The sequence below is a fragment of the Heterodontus francisci genome, chromosome 4 (genome assembly GCF_036365525.1).
Source record: "Heterodontus francisci isolate sHetFra1 chromosome 4, sHetFra1.hap1, whole genome shotgun sequence".
Classification (NCBI taxonomy): Eukaryota; Metazoa; Chordata; class Chondrichthyes; order Heterodontiformes; family Heterodontidae; genus Heterodontus; species Heterodontus francisci.
Window position 1 is genome coordinate 162,137,834 of NC_090374.1, and position 16,219 is coordinate 162,154,052.

Here is a 16,219-nt window from a genome sequence, read left to right on the forward strand (position 1 = left end):
TACAGTGTTATAAATTAGGTGGACTTCTTAAGTTGCTCGCAAAGTCATCTTTTATTTGTTCCTTTTTAACATTTCTTTAAAATTTAAATTCAGATCTCCAGTCAGTAGATTAAAAAAAAACATTCAACCAAGGACGTTGACGTGACACCTAGTATCCACTTTCCTTTATCCAACTGCAATTACGCTGGTTTCTATGCCACTCTTTCCAAGGTGAACTTTCCTGAAAATCTCATTAGCATATGGTGTAAACACCAGTGAAAACAAATGTAAATCAGTGTAAACAATCAGGGCCCTTGAAACTGTTGAAGCTCTGTCATCTTTCTTCTTTAAGACCCTTTTTGGCTCATTGATGTTATGAAGATTAAAGTTTGAAAGCATCATGGCATAATTAATGAACATAAAGGACAGTTGCTTCCATCAGCTTTACACCCAGATTCCAGTCTAATCTTAGCAGAATTGGTTGAACCAGTGCAAAATATTGGTGATTTCAAAACATAGAAACATAGGTGAGCTATGCCTAAAACAACTTAAGCTTGTGTTAGCCATGTTCTTTTACACTGGTTCAAGATCAATTTACTTGAATCAGGACAATAAAACTGACATCACGTGCAGGTCAACACTGTGTGATTCCACCAACTGTGCTGGTTTGGGAAGGGTCTTCAAATTGCAGTCACTTTCTTAGTTCCACAAGCAAGTTGTAACAGCTATATCATATCAAAAAATATTTAATTTACTGGGAAACTGACTAGTCTACACCAATGAAATAATTAAATAGCTTAGCATAGTTTGTTTTATAATTATTTCCTGAGAAATGAAACAAGGTTAATCACAGGTGAAGGACTGGATACCATTAATAGAAATGCTTATTTTTTGTATTAAACCCATATTCTGTTGTGTTACTAAAACTGCATCAAGTCACTACTCCTAAATGCACCAGGGAATGCTTTTTTATAGAAAAAGAATAAGTTCTAAAATGTTGGCTTACTGTACTTGATTGCCCATATCTAGTTGCTCCATGTAGACGGTTATGGGCCTTCAACTTGAATCGTTGCGGTCCCTGTGGCGAAGGTGCTTCCATAATCCTGTTTCTGATTCTTCAGATTCAAGGGAAAATTGGTTGGCCACTAGTCTTAGGAGTTTGGACTTCCTAGTCTTGGCATGGAAAGTGATCTCACACTGCTCAGCCATATTTCTCAACTCCTCCATAGACAGGGCCTTTAACTTAACCGAAGTTACTTCACCCTGGCTTGGTAAATTACTAGCTTTGATCGCAGACACATTAGTATTCTGGCACACACAACCATAACAAAACCTGTATTGAAATCTTATCTCTTTTTGATTGGATCAATTTGACTTCCCACTTCCAATTTCTCATTTGTCTGTGGGTCCAATCTGGGACGCTCGCCCCAAATTTCTGTTACGACCAGGTGAGGAAGGGGTCTACGGCTCCCCTCTGAGCCTTTTCCTGGTTTGGCCATAATAGGTTTTAACTTTTAAAACACCGTGTTTTTCGCTTCCCCTCAGTGAGTCTTTACTCACTTCTCTCTAATTGTAATTGCAAAGAAATCAACCAGACAGGTTTGCTCAGATTTAAACAAGAAAGGTGTAAGTTTATTAACCTCAAAGAAAGAATTAAAGAGGTGAAGGATTGAAGTAGTAGATGGAATTCAGTTACTGGTTTTGGGTTTGCTGTGAAGTCTTGATTCAAGTTAAGTCGTGCAGTTCTCGTTGGGGCCCAGTGCACACTTTCAAACTTATTTTGCTGGTACCAGAAGTTTGCAGGAGTCTTCTGTCTTGAGGCTTAAGTTACTTCCGTGGGTCCCTGGAACTTTGCATGAGAGAGATAGACCTTGCTTCTCTCTGGTCTTCAAAAAGCAGTCTGTCTCAAAACTTTTCTGTGAGCACAATTGAATCAACTCCCAGGCTGAACAGCAGGTTAGTCATGTGACTAGCTTTTTGTTTGAAATAGCCATGCCTGTGATTCTTTGTTGATTCTTCTAAACTTACCATACATACTCAGTGGGGGGGGCGGGGGGTGGGGTGGTGGGGTGCTGGAATGCTGGCTGTAACACATTCAATGACTCTCGATCAACACTACTGACAAAACCCATCTGGCTAATTGAATCCGGGAGTATTTCCATTGTCACTCTGGGCAATGTCTCTCAGAATGCAAATGTGCAGCTATGTTTTCAGCCACTCAGTCCTATGGCCTTTTTAAAACAACTTATTTTAATGTCCAATAAACCTTCAAACAATGTTCCATTTGACAAAATTAATATGTTTCCATTTGGCAGGTGTGGTTTCCGTCACAGGCTCTCATCACATTGGCATGTTAATGAGGGCTGTAGACACATTCGTATGGCCCCAAGGGGATAGGGTGAGGTCTACATCTCACAATTAAGAAATAATGGCACATGGCTTTCAGAAAATGAAGCATAAAGATTTGAACAAAGGATCTTATAATTATTTAACACAAAACATATATTCTACATCTGTGAAACCCAAAGCGCATCTATATGCTCTTTTTAATTCATTTATGAGTGCTCCTATGGGGTGTGATCCCAGTGGCAGCAGCTGGGCTGGAGATAGTCTGCTGCTCAGGCTGCCTCTTGGCCTGTGATGAATTTGGCTGGTGACTTCTGGCTGCCTGAGGCCTGGAAGGCCCTGGCTGCCTGGGGCTGTCCCAGACTGCTGCAGCTGAGCTCACTGACAGTGGGGCTGAGGAGCTGGGTGCCACACTCGGAGCCCCCTGAGGGGAGCCCCAAAATATGGCTGCCAGCCTTTCCTTTTCTCTTGAGACTCTCTTGAGATTCCCTGCTCACCAAAGAAGGACCAGGAGCTGCAGAATCATCTGGGCTCCTGTTACTTCTCTCACCTTGCCACATCTGCATCGAGTTCATATCCAAGGCAATGGTGTGTAGGCCAGTGCAGATCCGTGGGATCTGGCTGCCATGAGGATTGCCAACCTCTTGATAGAGGAAGCCATGTGCTCACACACCTGAGACATGGCAGCACTCATGGCATGGATGAACTCCTCCATCATCCGTTCATGGCTGCGCATGGCTTCTGGCATCTCCGCAAGGTTTTGCCCTACCCCTCTCTGCATCTCATGCTGTCGACATCAGAGGCTGGTCATCAGCCTATGGCCCAGAATGGGCCTCGCCACTCGCAGTCCTCTGACTGTCAGTGGCCTCAGCTGTCTCAGCCTCAGCCAGCTGCTCACGTGGGTGTGCGGTGCTCTCACCAGCTTGTGACTCTGATTCTACAGCCGAGCGGAAACCTACCGAGGTGAAAGTATCTGCACTGGTGGAGGGTGCAAGTGATTCGTGGGATGGTGTATCCTCTTAGTGGTCATCCTCCTCAGATGGCTATCCCCCAGAGGTTGTGGACCCCTACGAATGGCTACCTGCATGAGAGAACACAAACATATGTGGGTTAGACTATGCAGTTCTTATGCCAACCAAATAATATGTGGGTCTCCAACATCAACGTTCATGACAACGGGAGATAATCCTCAATCTCTTGCGCAGGGACTCCTATCTCCCCATCCACTATTGAGCGGCCACTGTGGGTGCGAGCTCCAAGGCCTGTTGCTCAGTGAGAGAGGGAGGCAAACATCTGGGATTCTTCTGCCTGTCCGGGATATCTCCCTCCTATTATGGGTCGTGTTGTCCTGCAAGAGGAAGGATGGAGATGGTAGTGAATGGCACAGAGATCAACATGACAGTTCAGCTCTTTCCAGCCCCTCAACCCCTCTGGAGAATCTGATATCTCTCATAATGACACTTGCTGTCATGGGAGTTAAGGGGGATGAGCTATGAAGGAAGGTGGCCTGTGGCTGAGACACATCTATGCATCTGTCAGGAAGAGACAGAACCCTTGCCACTCAGCCAATGCTGCAGCACTGCTACCCTCCCCATGTCACACAACCTCCCGCATAGTCACAGGCAATCGTTAAGAAAGTGAATAGTATGGAGCATTCATCTTTGCTGAACACAATAGGACATTGACCCCCTTCCTTCACTGAACCCTGTTGTGCTGGGTTACTGTTTGTCTGCTAACATCCTCTATGATCTCCACCCAGGCTTGCTTAGTCAAGTGGGAGGACTCTTCTTGCCATTGCTCGGGAAGAGAAACTTCCACCTTTTCCTTGCAGCCTGGAGAAGAATCTGCAAGGAGTCATCACTGAACAATGAGGCCACCATGTGTTTTTGCTTGGACATCATTTTCTGCCTTCCTTGGAGGGCAGGTGGATACAGGACACAGTCTCGCAGATAGTGGGGGATTCTGTCTGCAACTCCAGTATGCCCTTTGCTGTCGACACCAAAGGCTTGTCATCAGCCTGGAGCTCAGCTTGGGCTTGGCCATCCACAGTCCTCCAACTGTCGGAGGCCTCGGCTGTCTCAGTCTCAGCAGCTGATCGAGCGGAAAACCACCAAGGTGAAAGTATCTGTGCTGGTGGAAGGTACAGGAGAGTCACGTGATGGTACATCCTCTGACTGCTCCTCCTCAGAGGTTGACAGCCGTCCCCCTTCTGATGGAGTCTCCTGCAGATGAAAACCTGCATGAGAGAACACAAACATTTATGGGCTAGGCGATGCAGATCTTGCCATGGTATCTCAGCATTATGTGGATCTCCAGAAGTGAACTGTATGCCAATTGAAGACAATTCTCACTCTCTTGCGTGAAGACTCCATTCTCACCAGCTGCTATTGAGCAGCCTTCCTGGGTCACCGCTAACTCCAGTGCTTCATTCTCAGTTGCTGAGAGAGGCTGTATGTCTGCAATTCCTCCTCCAGTCCCTGAGGCCTCCCTGTTATTACGGGCCTATTTGTCCTGCAAGTGGAAAGAAAATGATAGTAACACTTCACAGGAAGAGTTACAGGACAGTTGTGCTGGTGGCAACCCCTGTTGGGGTTTCCTCTGGCACATCCCCACCTCAGCTCTCAGGGGAGGTGATGGGAGTGAGCTTCGTAAGATAGTGGCCTAGGGCGAGATGCAGCCATGCATCTGGCTGGATGTGATAATGCCTGATCCCCTTTGCCAATGCCTTTGTGGTGCCTCCCTCCCCATGTCCCATGTCCTCCTGTGTAGCCACATACAATTCCCAAAAAGGAGAGAGGTATGGAGCACTCAACTTAGCAGACCAAAGGAGGTCATTGACTTTCCTCCTGCACTGCACCCATATTTGGTGCTAGTGGGGGAGGGGACCTCATGGTGTTGACCTCCTCTGCAATCTCCATCCAGGCTTGCTTGGTCAGGCAGTAGGACCTCGTCTTTCCATCCCTTGCAGCCTGGAGGAGAATCTCAAGGGAGGCTTCACTAAACCCTGGAGTCTTGCCTCTGCGATCCTGTGGTTTCCTTGTCAGGGGGTGAGGAGGATCCAGAAGTCACTCCAACACCACTTTCAGTAGCAAGCAACAGCTGACACCGAAGTAGCAATGAAAACACGGCTTGAAATATGGCACCAACACCTGCTCCAGAGTTACCTGACACTGCAATTGGTATCTAAAATCCTGCCCCCGTCGCGTAATTGGATGGGCCCCATGCCTCGAGTGTTATAATTGCTGTGGGCCCACCACACACTTGGCAAACGGTAACGGAGCCCACTTCTGGGTCTTTGGCCGGAAGCTACAACTGGAACATTAAATCTAGTCCACTCTGTCCAATTGCTTACAAATGAAATATCCATTGTAACTTCTCCAAAAGCAAAAGATGCCTTCTTCTGAGCTCCTCACAGTAGGGTTTGCTGCTTCCCTTTACAGTAAAACACTAACCTTTTCATTGATGTTCATTATCATCACATCATCTCCCATAAATATTAGGTCTCTGCCTATGGTACAACGAAATTAAGTGATTTGTACAGGCCTCAGTCTTCGGGTCCATTTCCTTATCCTTCATGTACTTAATCCTCACTTATTGATCTTAGCCTCCTCTTACCTCTGGTCTCTGCACATCATCATTGTAATAGCACAGGATTTCTAACCTGTAGTTCCTTTAGCACCACATGCTCTTTTGTTTGCTTGATACAGACTCAAACCAAATCATTCTGGTTCTGCAACCCCTCACATGATCTATTTTGGTGCAAACTCATCATGACCTCTGCAAAACCTTAGGATGCTCTGTTCCTTCTTTCACCAGGCCTGGATTCCATATCAGCTGCAATACTTTATCCTCTACATTACCACAGTTACATGATATAAATTCCATCCAAGCTAAGCACTCTACTTATCTTATAATTAGCTTTGATGCTAGTTCTAATTTGTATTTATTCTTCCTCAAGTAGTCTATTCTGTGTATTCAACAGAATTCAGTTCGTCTCTCTTTTATGCTTTCACTGTAGTTCCCTATAATAATTAAGCCACGATCCACGATACTGATGCGAAGCCATTAATAACCAAACTACTCTTGTTAATGGACATTGAGGATCCCCCACCCAGTGAACGGACAAGGGGCATTCTGAAGGGGGAGGGTGAACAGCCAGAGGTTGTGGTACACATCGGCACCAATGACATAGGCAGGAAGAGTGATGAGGTCCTGCAGGGGGAGTTTAGGGAGTTAGGTAGTAAATTAAAAAACAGGACCTCTAGGGTTGTAATCTCTGAATAACTCCCTGTGCCACATGCCAGTGAGGCTAGAAATAGGAAGATAGTGCAGCTAAACACGTGACTGAGCAGCTGGTGTAGAAGGGAGGGTTTCAGATATCTGGACCATTGGGCTCTCTTCAGGGACAGATGGGACCTGTACAAGAAGGACGGGTTGCATCTGAACTGGAAGGGCACTAATGTCCTGGCTGCAAGATTTGCCAGAGTCACTTGGGAGGGTTTAAACTAGTGTGGCAGGGGGGTGGGAACCAGAGCAGTAGGACAGCTAGTGAAATAAATGAGGAGGACATAGTAAATAAGGCCAGTAGGACTAAGAGGAAGAGCAGGCAGGGAGATGTTGCTGAGCACAGCAGGACTGGTGGTCTGAAGTGCATTTGTTTCAATGCGAGAAGTATAACAGGTAAGGCAGATGAACTTAGAGCTTGGATTAGTACTTGGAAATATGATGTTGTTGCGATTACAGAGACTTGGTTGAGGGAAGGGCAGGATTGGCAGCTAAATGTTCCAGGCTTTAGAAGCTTCATGCGGGATAGAGGGGGATGTAAAAAGGGTGGGGGAGTTGCATTACTGGTTAAGGAGAATATCACAGCTGTACTGCGGGAGGACACCTCAGAGGGGTCATGCAGCGAGGCAATATGGGTGGAGCTCAGGAATAGGAAGGGTGCAGTCACAATGTTGGGGGTCTACTACAGGCCTTCCAACAGCCAGCGGGAGGTAGAGGAGTAGATATGTAGACAGATTTTGAAAAGATGTAAAGGTAACAGGGTTGTGGTGGTGGGTGATTTTAACTTCCCCAATATTGACTGGGATTCACTTAGTGCTAGGGGCTTGGATGGGGCAGAATTTGTGAGGAGCATCCAGGAGGGCTTCTTGAAACAGTATGTATACAGTCCAACTAGGGATGGGGCCATTTTGGACCTGGTATTGGGGAATGAGCCCGGCCAGGTGGTCGAAGTTTCAGAAGGGGAGCATTTCGGGAACAGTGACCATAATTCCATAAGTTTTAAGGTGCTTGTGGTTAAGGATAAGAGTAGTCCTTGGGTGAAGGTGCTAAATTGGGGGAAGGCTAATTATAACAATATTAGGCAGAAACTGAAGAATTTAGATTGGGGTCGGCTGTTTGAGGGTAAATCAACATCTGGCATGTGGGAGTCTTTCAAACGTCTGCTGATTAGAATCCAGGACCAGCATGTTCCTGTGAGGAAGAAAGACAAGTTTGGCAAGTTTCGGGAAGCTTGGATAACACGGGATATTGTGAGCCTAGTCAAAAAGAAAAAGGAAGCATTTGTAAGGGCTGGAAGGCTAGGAAAAGATGAAGCACTTGAGGAATATAACGACAGTAGGAAGGAACTTAAGCAAGGAGTTAGGAGGGCTAAAAGGGGTCATGAAAAGTCATTGGCAAACAGGATTAAGGAAAATCCCAAGGCTTTTTATACATATCTAAAGAGCAAGAGGGTAACCAGGGAAAGGGTTGGCCCACTCAAGGACAGAGAAGGGAATCTATGTGTGGAGCCAGAGGAAATGGGCGAGGTACTAAATGAGTACTTTGCATCAGTATTCACCAAAGAGAAGGACTTGGTGGATGATGAGCCTAGGGAAGGGAGTGCAGATAGTCTCAGTCATCTCAGTATCAAAAAGGAGGAGGTGTTGGGTGTCTTGCAAAGCATTAAAGTAGATAAGTCCCCAGGGCCTGATGGGATCTACCCTAGAATACTGAGGGAGGCAAGGGAAGAAATTGCTGGGGCCTTGACAGAAATCTTTGCATCTTCATTGACTACAAGTGAGGCCCCAGAGGACTGGAGAATAGCCAATGTTGTGCCTTTGTTTAAGAAGGGTGGCAAGGATAATCCAGGAAATTATAGGCCGGTGAGCCTTACGTCAGTGGTAGGGAAAATATTAGAGAGGATTATTCGGGACAGGATTTACTCCCATTTGGAAACAAACGAACTTATTAGCGAGAGACAGCATGGTTTTGTAAAGGGGAGGTCGTGTCTTATTAATTTGATTGAGTTTTTTGAGGAAGTGACGAAGATGATTGATGAAGGAAGGGCAGTGGATGTTATCTATATGGACTTTAGTAAAGCCTTTGACAAGGTCCCGCATGGCAGACTGGTACAAAAGGTGAAGTCACACGGGATCAGAGGTGAGCTGGCAAGATGGATACAGAACTGGCTCGGTCATAGAAGACAGAGGGTATCAGTGGATGGGTGTTTTTCTGAATGGAGGGCTGTGACTAGTGGTGTTCCGCAGGGATCAGTTCTGGGACCTTTGCTGTTTGTAGTATATATAAATGATTTGGAGGAAAATGTAGCTGGTCTGATTAGTAAGTTTGCGGACGACACAAAGGTTGGTGGAGTTGCAGATAATGATGAGGATTGTCTGAGGATCCAGCAGGATATAGATCGGTTGGAGACTTGGGCGGAGAAAAGGCAGATGGAGTTTACTCAGGACAAATGTGAGGTCATGCATTTTGGAAGGTCTAATGCAGGTGGGAAGTATACAGTAAATAGCAGAACCCTTAGGAGTATTGACGGGCAGAGAGATCTGGGCATTCAGGTCCACAGGTCACTGAAAGTGGCAACACAGGTCGATAAGGTTGTCAAGAAGGCATACGGCATGCTTGCCTTCATCGGTCGAGGCATAGAGTATAAAAATTGGCAAATCATGTTGCAGCTGTACAGAACCTTAGTTAGGCCACACTTAGAATATTGCATGCAATTCTGGTCGTCACACTACCAGAAGGACGTGGAGGCTTTGGAGAGGGTACAGAGGAGGTTTACCAGGATGTTGCCTGGTCTGGAGGGCATTAGTTATGAGGAAAGGTTGGAAAAACTTGTATTGTTTTCACTGGAACGACGGAGGTGGAGGGGCGACATGATAGAGGTTTACAAAGTTATGAGTGGCATGGACAGAGTGGATAGTCAGAAGCTTTTTCCCAGGGTGGAAGAGTCATTTACTCGGGGACATAGGTTTAAGGTGCAAGGGGCAAAGTTTAGAGGGGATGTGCAAGGCAAGTTTTTTACACAGAGGATGGTGAGTGCCTGGAACTTGCTACCAGGGGAGGTGGTGGAAGCAGATACGATAGCGAAGTTTAAGAGACATCTTGATAAATATATGAATAGGAAAGGAACAGAGGGATATGGGCCCCGGAAGTGCAGAAGGTGTTAGTTTAGGCAGGCATCAAGATCGGCGCAGGCTTGGAGGGCCGAATGGCCTGTTCCTGTGCTGTCCTGTTCTTTGTTCTTTGTTTATTCACGCTTTTTCTTCTTATGATTTGAGACAACTGAACGGCTTGCTAAGAAAACAGTTAAGACTCTAGAGACTAGAGTAACATTTTGGTCAAACTGAATAAGGACATCCAGTTTCCTTTCCTGAAGGACATTACAGAACCATTTGGGCTTTTATGACAATTCATGGTTTGCATGGTCACTTTTACTGATAAAACTTCACAGTCAATGAAGTACTTTTGAAGTATAGTCACTGTTACAATGTAGGGAACTGCGTCAGTCAATTTGCCTACAGCAAGATCCCACACCCACAATGTATAAGAAATGGCATCTTTTAAGAATATTATAGAATTATCATAAAATTAGTAGACATAGTACTGTGATTGCCTGGCAGAAAGCTGTTTCTTGTCTTTCTCTCTCTCAGGAATGGACAGAGAAACTGTTCTTAGCAGTCAGGGACATGACTGACATAAAAAAGACAAGGGCTAAGGAGTATGACATTCCTAAGCTGTTAGGATGGTGTCTTGTGGAGCCTTGTACCTTCTTATCAATAGAAGTGTCTGACAGGAGTTAATAAATGACACCCAGCCTGACATAAGCTGTAAAATGACCTCGAGCTAAAGTGATGGATAGGGGGAGTTTACACCTTGGGTACCTATCCTCTGGTCATTGGCCAAACGGGATCTAACAAGGAATTGACATAGAGTAGACCACCAACCCCTAGAAAAAAAGATATATGAACAGATGCTCGAAGAGGAAAGAGGCAGTCCTCTCCAGGCAGAAGAAGGCAGGGAAAGAACCTCCTGAAGCCTCCGTCAGCTCACGAAGACAAAGAAAGAAGGGAAGAAGGTTGCAAACAGAACAGACAAGAGACTGCCACCTCCAACTGCAAAAATTGGCTTCATCCATCTGTTTGCTGTCTGGGATCGATAAACCATTCTCACCTGTCACAGTCACATGCTTCTTCTGTCTATTTAACCTATAAATTATATTTAAGCTGTTGCTTTGTAATAAACTGCTTTAAAATCGCTCTTTGAGCTCTACCTCCTTCTTTGGGTATCTGTGACTCCTGAACCTAAATCTTACAAATGAGATAAATAACTAAATCATCTACTTGTGATATTGATAGGAGATAAATGGTTTCTCGGACACCAGAAGATCTCTCTTGGTTTTCTTCAAAAAATGCTATGGGATCATTCATGTCCACCGAGATAACAGATAGGACCTCAAATTAATGTCTCACAGTGCAGCACTCCTTCAGTACTGCAAGAAGTGTCCACACAGATTATGTGCTCAGATCTCTGGAGTGGGGTTTGAACCCACAACCTTCTGACTAAGAGGTGGAAGTGCAACCTCTGCAAAGTTAAAATGCATCATAATGTAAATCTATTTTCACACGAAAGAGATTTTTCACTGTAGCTTTGCACTTACATCAAAGATCATGAAAATAAAAGTAAAATACTGCAGATGCTGAAAATCTGAAAGAAAAACAGAAAGCGCTGGAAACAGCTAAACTGTTATGTTGATTTCTGATGAAAGGTCACAGACCTGAAACATTAACTCTGCTTCTCTCTCCACAGATGAGGCCAGACCTGCTGAGTATTTCCAGCACTTTCTTTTTTTATGTCAAAGATCATGAATCTATTTTCACCTTCACCTGTATTTAAGCAAGCATAAAAATGAGTGTGCTCTTTCTCTGTAAACCTATTGATAGAATTGCAATGTTGCAGTATTTATACTTTGAAATGGCTGGAGGATTTTATACAGGCATCAAAAAGTGGCACAGGATCTTATAGTCCCTCAGAGAGCAGCTGCAGTTTCGATTTAATATCTCAGGAAGACAGCAGTTTGACAGCACAGCATTCCCTCAGTACAGCCTAGATTACATGTTCAAATATACAAAATAGTGATGATGTGCTATCTGCTCCACAATATTACAACCGAAAGTGGCATTAGCATGCGGAAGACTAATGAGCTGAAGCTGTCAGGCGATGAGCAGAGCAAAAAGAAGTCTCGAGAAAATGATTGATGTGGACAAAGCTTTGTTGCCAAGCAGCTAGCAGCACCAGTAAATAATTGTGACATTCTTCAGCTGTGCTTCAGCATTGTCACTGCTCCTCTGTTTGTCCTTCAGGAAGCCACAGAAGCACCTTGAAAAACAGTACACAGCACATGTGGCGAGCACAGCATATTAATATACTTAAACCTTAAACATCTAGTGTGTTTTTATCTGAGGCATAACACCCCCACCCCACCACTCCCCCGTCTTCCCCCTAAACAGCTTTAGGAAAAGTTCTGTGTCTTGCTGGAGCTGGTAGCTGCCAAGCAAAGGTAACATTTCTGTGAAATATTTCTGGTTTTCTTGTATCCTGGCTACTTCAAAGAGACTATTGATGTTGCTGTAAGTGTTAACATGTGTGTCTCCATCTCAGCCATGAAATCAGCATGCAATGTTTCGCATGTGTGCTGATTCCAGATCAGTTACAGAGGCTGTGATGTCTTTGCAGAAGAAAAGAGAGCAACAAATATTTAAAGACCAACAGCAATGACATATGCTCTTTTCACCTTACTCCATATGCTGCCTAGTCCAAGAGTGGAATTGCAAACACTGACATATCTGCATCAGCCTGGAGGACAAAGGCCTGCTGCCTGCATGAGCAGACAATGCACTGCACAATTCTAAGGGCTGGCATGGAAGGTTGTTGCTCTGCTTTGCAAGGATTTGAAGCTTTGCAAGCCGGATGGTCACTCTTACTCTGTAATTGCACAGGACACTCATCAACCATGCCAATCATCACATTCGATGCATGGGGACTGCTTTGAAACTCAAAGACAGAGGGCAGAATCTTGCTGCCTTCGTCTCTGGCACAACGGCGGGACCATTTTCGGATTGCAAACCCGATTAGCAGGCCATCATGTTACTCCTTACAAGACCAGACTAGTTAAGAGCTTGCCTCTGGGCTCCCCAACCAATCGGGGGGGTGGGTAGGATGACGGGGCTATTTTGGCAGAGGAAGGATTTCTGCTGATAGGGACCACAGCATGTTTCAGAAGTGTTCCACAGTACTTGAATTCTTCGGGCTGCAACCCTCATAGGAATGGAAAGAAGACCTGGGAAAGCTGCCCCCTGGGTCTTTCATTCTTACCTGGAATTCCAGTTGAACAATCTGAGGGACTGCAGCGAGGTAAGTTCTCCGAAGAATTGGAGGAAGAGGACAGCCTCTCGAATCAAGCAGGTGTGGATAGAACTGGCTGAGGAAGCCATCAGCAGGAGTATGTTCCCTCCAATCTGGAGACCATGCACCAAGAGGATCCAGGACCTCAGGGGGGCATAACAAGTGAGTGGCATAACACTTTCAAGTGCCAAGCCCCACGCCATGTTTTGCCCAGCATTCTCCTGCACAGCATTCCTCTCACTGCAGGCACCTCATATCCCCATCTGAGCAGCCAACACTCAGACTCACCTTCAGCCTATTGCCCTCTCTCAACCATGCCGGACAGTCACCCTACAGAAATGGTGTCCTTCCCTCCTCTGCACACAAGCCATTAACCACATTCACATCTCCCTGCTTTCTCTCCTTGCAACAGAAGAAAGCACATAACTTAGTGCAAAGCAGTGAGCCAGTGGGGGGGGAGGCACGGGAGGGCGGGCCTCCAGTGACAGACACCTTTATTGGAGGGGGCAGCAACAGAAACTAATAAGTCAGAGCGAGAGAAGAACAGACCTGATTTGAGGGAGCAGCAGCAGCTGATAAATCAGAGTGCAGGAAGAGCGGAACTGATTGGAGGGAGCAGCAGCAGTCACACTGAGTCCTGCATGGTGTGTGGCCTCCCTGGTGCCAGGGTAAAGGACATCATGGAAAAGGTACTGAATATTCTGCAGGGGGAAAGGAATGATCCAGAAATTGTGGTATACATTGGTACCAATGACAAAGAGAGAGCAGGTATTGAGGTCCTAAGGTCAGATTTTATGAATGATTTAGATGAGGGAACTAAATGTAATATCTCCAAATTTGCAGATGACACAAAACTGGGTGGGAGGGTGAGTTGTGAGGAGGATGCAGAGAGGCTTCAGAGTGATTTGGACAAGTTGAGCGAGTGAGCAAATGCATGGCAGATGCAGTATAATTGGATAAATGTGAGATTATCCACTTTGGTAGCAAAAACAGGAAGGCAGATTATTATCTGAATGGCTATAAACTGAGAGAGGGGAATATGCAGTGAAACCTGGGTGTTCTCGTACACCAGTCGCTGAAGGTAAGCATGCAGGTGCAACAGGCGGTAAAAAAAGCAAATGGTATGTTGGCTTTCATAGCGAGAGGATTCGAGTACAGGAGCAGGGATGTCTTGCTGCAATTATACAAGGCCTTGGTGAGGCCACACCTGGAATATTGTGTGCAGTTTTGGTCTCCTTATCTGAGGAAGGATGTTCTTGCTATAGAGGGAGTGCAGCGAAGGTTTACCAGACTGATTTCTGGGATGGTGGGACTGACATATGAGGAGGGATTGAGTCGGTTAGGATTATATTCGCTGGAGTTCAGAACCAGGGGTCATAGTCTAAGGATTCGGGGTAAACCTTTCAGGACTGAGATGAGGAGAAATTTCTTCACCCAGAGAGTGGTGAGCCTGTGGAATTCGCTACCACAGAAAGCACTTGAGGCCAAAACATTGTATGTTTTCAAGAAGGAGTTAGAAATAGCTCTTGGGGCGAAAGCGATCAAAGGATATGGGGGGAAAGCGGGGATAGGTTACTGAGCTGGATGATCAGCCATGATCATAATAAGTGGAAGGAGGCCTTGCTGGATCTGGTTCCAGGGAATGAGGTGGACCAAGTGTCTGCGGGGAACACTTGGGTAAGAGTGATCATCATATCCTGAGGTTTAGATTAGTAATGGAGAAGAACAGGAACAATCTGAAGTAGAACTTCTAAATTGGAAGAAGGCAAATTTCAATGGGATGAGAGAGGATCTAGCCAAAGTGAAATGGAACAAAAGATTGACAAGAGAAACTGTAATGGAACAATGGGTGATCTTTAAGGAAGAGATGTCTTGGGTACAGGGGATGTACACTCCAACAAGGGTGAAAGGTAAAGTAACCAAAGCCAGTTCTCCTTGGATGATGAGAGAGATAGAGAATATGACTGGCAAAGAGAGAATGTGAGAACATAATGGAAGTTAATGTAAAAGGAAACCCCAAAATTTTCCACTGGCATGTCAACAGTAAGCGGGTAGTAAGAGGTGGGGTGGGGCCTAATAGGACCAAAGAGAGTGATATCTGCTTAGCGGCACAGCATAAGGCTCGAATACATAATGAGTATTTTATATTGGTGTTTATTAAGGAAGAGGATGCTGACAAAATATCAGTAGGAGTGGAGGTGGTAGAGGTACTGGGTGGGTGAACATTGATAGACATGATGTACTGGAAAGGCTGGCTGTGCTTAGAGTGGATCTGTCTCCTGGTTTGGATGGCTTGCTAAAGGAAGTGGAAGTGGCAGCTGGGAAGGCATTTCATCTGCCTAGCACTTCACTCACCTTCAGCTGCCCTTCCCTGCTGCCAACCTTTAACATGGCATGGCAGCAGCTTATGCAGCTCCACCTATCATCTCTGCTAAGGGTCAAAAGTAGAAGCCACACCACTGCCAACTGCTCCAGCAGCAACAGCAGGAACACCAGCAGTAGCACCAGCTGTTTTCTCCTCAGCCACATGCCCCTACAAAAGGCTGATGGGATGGACACCGAGATCCAGTTGGAAGGAGGCAAGACCCTCAACACAGGGTCTACAATCAGATGGTCAGTTCTATCAACATGTCTGAGCACCAGTGCCTCACGAGGCTCAGGCTCTCATGGAAGGTTGCTGCTGACATCTGCACCCTCCTGGAACAAGACCTCCTTCCCAGTGGAGCAGGTGAGAACACATAGCCAGCGGCCGACAAGTTGTTTGTCACGGGAGGCCTACACCAACACCTCCCTGTGTCACCCATCTGCCCCCCCTGTCGCCTAGTAATGTGCTCTCTTCTCCTGCAAGGAGACAAAGCAGAGAGGTGTGCGTTATCATAATGACTAGTGTGGACAGGAGGGAAGGAGACCATTTGTGAAGGGTAACAGGTGAAGCATACGAGCAAGAGGGCAATATGCTGAATGTGAATGTACATGTTGGCTGCTCAGATGGGGATGTAAGATGCCTGCAAAGAGGGCCTCAAGGTGTTTTTACCGATGCAGGAGAATGCTGGGAAAGTCAGAGTGTGGGGCTTGCACCTGAAAGTGCTATTCCACTCACCCGTCATGCCCTCCTGAGGTCCTGGATCAGTCTCCAGGTTGGAGGGAGCACGTTCTTGCTGATGACTTCCTTGCCCACTTCCATCCATGCCGGCTTAGTTGGAGAGGTTAT